This window comes from Limulus polyphemus, unplaced genomic scaffold, assembly GCF_000517525.1.
Source record: "Limulus polyphemus unplaced genomic scaffold, Limulus_polyphemus-2.1.2 Scaffold8513, whole genome shotgun sequence".
NCBI lineage: Eukaryota > Metazoa > Arthropoda > Merostomata > Xiphosura > Limulidae > Limulus > Limulus polyphemus.
In genome coordinates this window covers 5,586-10,395 of record NW_013674123.1, presented here as the reverse complement: position 1 = coordinate 10,395, position 4,810 = coordinate 5,586, and the positions used below count along the sequence as shown (strand labels likewise).

The 4,810-nt window shown below is 33.2% G+C and overlaps 1 protein-coding gene across 1 annotated transcript in view; it reads right to left on the bottom strand.

Moving 5' to 3' along the window:
* LOC106475395 (leucine-rich repeat protein SHOC-2-like) overlaps positions 1-4,810 on the bottom strand; it is a gene marked incomplete at its 3' end in the record, with an annotated part of 23,824 nt that overhangs the window by 18,030 nt on the left and 984 nt on the right. The window lies entirely within an intron of this gene.

Below are 4,810 nucleotides of genomic sequence, written 5' to 3'. Positions count from 1 at the left end.
ATGTTTCTTCCACTACCAATTAGCCTGTGTCTGATGTTTCTTCCACTACCAATTAGCCTGTATCTGAAATGTTTCTTCTACCATCAACAAGCCTGTATCTGATATATTTCTTCCACCACCAATTAGCCTGTATCTAATATGTTTCTTCCCCATTAAGAAACCTGTATCTGATATGTTTCTTCCCCATTAAGAAGCCTGTATCTGATATGTTTCTTCCCCATTAAGAAGCCTGTATCTGATATGTTTCTTTCCCATTAAGAAGCCTGTATCTGATATGTTTCTTCCCCATTAAGAAGCCTATATCTGATATGTTTCTTCCCCATTAAGAAGCCTATATCTAATATGTTTCTTCCTTCATCAAGAAACCTGTATCTGATATGCTTCTTCCACCACCAATTAGCCTGTATCTGATATGTTTCTTCCACCACCAATTAGCCTGTATCTGAAATGTTTCTTCTACCATCAACAAGCCTGTATCTGATATGTTTCTTCCTTCATCAAGAAACCTGTATCTGATATGTTTATTCTACCATCAACAAGCCTGTATCTGATATGTTTCTTCCACTACCAGTTAGCCTGTATCTAATATGTTTCTTCCCCATTAAAAAGCCTGTATCCGATATGTTTCTTCCCCATTAAAAAGCCTGTATCTGAAATGTTTCTTCCTTCATCAAGAAACCTGTATCTGATATGTTTCTTCCTTCATCAAGAAACCTGTATCTGATATGTTTCTTCCACCACCAATTAGCCTGTATCTGATATGTTTCTTCTACCATCAACAAGCCTGTATCTGATATGTTTCTTCCACTACCAGTTAGCCTGTATCCGATATGTTTCTTCCCCATTAAGAAGCCTGTATCTGATATGTTTCTTCCTTCATCAAGAAGCCTGTATCTGATATGTTTATTCTACCATCAACAAGCCTGTATCTGATATGTTTCTTCCACTACCAGTTAGCCTGTATCTGATATGTTTCTTGCTTCACAAAGAAGCAGACAAATAAATATTTTTCATACCTGAAAGTATGAAGTTTTCTCACCATCCTATTGGTATAGCAGTATCAATGTTGATTGCATAACAGATAAACACAGTACATGTTATTATATGCACATGTGAGAACTCTTTCAGCTGCTTGGCACATATGCCAAAAACTTTTTCTGAGTAGCACTAAGGCACAAACTAATTGTTCTGTGGAGAGGCAAGTTGCATGTTCTGAATACATTGTACACACTTAACTATAACAAAGTGTAATTAGTATAATATAAAGAAGAACTTCTAATGTTCTTGACTATTATTTTATAGAATTAGGGGTAAGAACAAGACAAGCCACAATAATGACAGAAAGACAAAGGTTAAGGTTCTTATATCGATTTCAAAAATAAGGGGTATTACAACTCATGGTATGAATGATTAAATGACCAAGTAATTAGATTTAGCATCAATGTCACAGGCTTTTAAACATATTGACTGATTATATAAATACTTGTACTTAATTAAGAATAATGTGTAACTTGCAGTTTAACGTTCTTGTCTTTTTCCAGACGCACCTAACTTTAGCATATGCTGAATCAATGTTGAAAAAGTGTGTGTTTAGGCAAATGCCAAGGCAGTTCAGAGAACAGGAACATTCACAGGAAAAGACATACTCGTTGCTGACACTGTTGCAGCATCTCTAATTTATTAGATTCATTCACATAAAACCATGAAATTTTGAGTGAGTGCTCACCACAAATTGTTCTTCTCTTATAAAAGCCTAACTTTCAATATTTTGTAAATTCAAACAAGTTTTGCATAAAAACTTCAGAGCCGTGACTTGTAAATCCTCATTCAGAATATCAGATGGATGTATTTTAAGCTTCCCACTTTTTTCCCCATCCAGTTATGAATGGAAAAGTTGTCCTCTATCCACAAATAGTTCAGTTTAGGATCATGTCCACAACCAACTTCATGTAACAGTAAACCAGGATGTTCAAGCAACATAAAGCTGGATAATATTTCCACCAAATTCTTCCGAATGGTCAGTTTCTCTTCCTCATAATACTTGGATATTTTAGCCAAAATATCACATGCTTATCCCTTTAAGTCAATGAGACAGGAATACTTTATCCTTTTAATGGCAAGCTGAAGTCCTCTGGAAGAAGACGCATTCAGTCTTACTTGACCCAATTATCTTTTGTGCTCTCACATACATGTATGTAAAGCAATACACTTTGTCCCCTTTTTGGACTAATAGATCCACAGCCATTTATCAAACAAACACTCCTAAAACTGTCGAGATTCTGGCACCTTCTTGCCTAATTTTCACTCTGGGAAGACAATGATGTGCAGCTGTAGTTTCTTGTAGCCTTACAACAGTAGTCTTTCCTGACTCACATTTGGTCTTTTCAATGTTGTGCGATTCAGTCTAGAAAGAATCTATAAAATAACATTATAAATTTCACTTATGTGTCCTAAACACAATGGTGGCAGACTTTGAAAAGGTTAGAAATTTAAACTTTTCAAGAAATTATCAATACCTATTTTATACTCCTGTAAAGTGTCGGTCTCCACTATAGTCAATGGCAACTCATTCCATAAGCTAACAACCCTTTAAGGTCTCTGAAATTATATTATCTTAAAAGAGTTCAATTAAGGGAATTGATAATGTTGATGCATCATCTTATTTCTTACTTAATGGTGAGAATGGTAAGACTAGGGCCACAAATATAAATTTTGACAGCATAGAAGTGATCTTCAGCTAAGACAGTTCTATTTTACAAACAGGGTAGATGGCCTTCAGAATTGGTTGCCTTCATATGTGGTAGATACAGTTAATTTAAAGAAAGGCTTGATAAATATTTTAATGATAAGAGCTAGCTTTGAGAGTTTATTTTTAATTTAGTAGAGATTCCTAGAGAATCATAGTTCTTGGCCACAGAATTGTGTGAGTGCAAAGTCTCCCTTGCAAATATATTTAAATCTCCAATAATCAAAATGAAAAAAAAAGTACTACTAAACATTTCTCCTCGATTTAGCAGTGACTAATGTGTGAATTTTAGCACCAAAAACAGGGCATTTGTGAGTGGATGCTTGACTAATAACAGTCAGAGATATATCAAATGTTAGTTCTCATTATTCTGGGTGTTTTTTTATATCCAGAAGTATTTTCTACTTTCAAACACACAAACAAAACTTTAAAACCATTAATAAATACCTATTAGTCATTTAACTTGAATAAACAAAGCCATATAAGGACATCTGTGGTCCTTATAATAAACAAAGCCATATAAGGACATCTGTGGTCCTTATAATAAACAAAGCCATATAAGGACATCTGTGGTCCTTATAATAAACAAAGCCATATAAGGACATCTGTGGTCCTTATAATAAACAAAGCCATATAAAGACATCTGTGGTCTTTATAATAAACAAAGCCATATAAAGACATCTGTGGTCCTTATAATAAACAAAGCCATATAAGAACATCTGTGGTCCTTATAATAAACAAAGCCATATAAGGACATCTGTGGTCCTTATTTGCTAATTCATAAGTTGATACAAAAATTGGAACTGTAAGCAGACAATACGTTGCCTTGACAACAGTTTTGCTTTATATCATAGCAGGTATGTATCTGTGGATCATGAAACCAATTGAATACAAAATCTCTCCTATAGGTTTAATAGATAAATATGTAGGTTCATACTTGATTTTTAACACTTGGTTATTGACAGTTTTCATTTCATTTATCAATATATAGATTCATGCATATAGGTTTTAAATTGAAGTATCTTACTAGGGTTACATTTTATCTTGTCTTGTCACAAGTTTCCTGTCTCAGGTTACCGGGTAAAGCAATTTTATTTGCATTGTTTCAACTAGACATTCGCATGGTGTGAAAGGTCAATTTACGTGTACAATTATTAACTGTTTTTTGTTAATCATTAAAGACAGAATCAAACTGCAGTATACATCTACTAATTTTGACTGTGAAATCCAATGGTCTGTTGTTTTTTCACTATTTAAAATTTAATTTAAAAACCCTAATATTAGTTTAGGCTGGAATGGCCTAGATGGACCATCAGGTCCCTTGATGTTCTTAAATTATATGCAAATATGTAAAGACAATCTTGTAAACTTCAATAAGATGATCTCTTACCCTTTTTTTTCTCTAAAGAAAGTACAATAACTTAACCTATCCCTATTTAATACTATTACATCTCCAGAATCATCCTAATAGCCCTATCTAAACTTCTTCGATTAAGTCAATATCCTTTCTATTATTATAATTCTAAGAAATATAAACCAAAATTCAAACAGTATTCCAAGTGAGGCTGAACTAGTGGTATGTATAATCTCTTTCGACTTGTAATCAATATCCCTTTCTTTTCAGTTATGCTATTCAATGGGTTCTCATCTATATTAAATGTGATCAAAATTATATCTTGAAGTAAATGCATTACCTTGCACATGATTAAAGATCATTTATCAAACATTTGTCCAACTTAACAACTAATTAGGGTCATTCCATATTATGTTAACATCATCAGTACAGTTAAAAATACTCAATTGTTTATCCTCATCATCAGGAAACCTTAATAATTATGTCCCTATCAATATCATTAATAATAAAATAAATAAGGATTCAAACAGCACTAAGTAAAATGTGGAAAATTTTGTTCTGTTGACTGGTGGAAAGATATTTAGAACCACATATATTACCATGCATGGTGTTAGAAAAACATGTAGGTTCAAGAAGTCTTGATAGAAATGAATAAAAACCCTATAACCCGAGTGCTTTTGAAAGATGGAACTTTCATATTCAGGGACAAA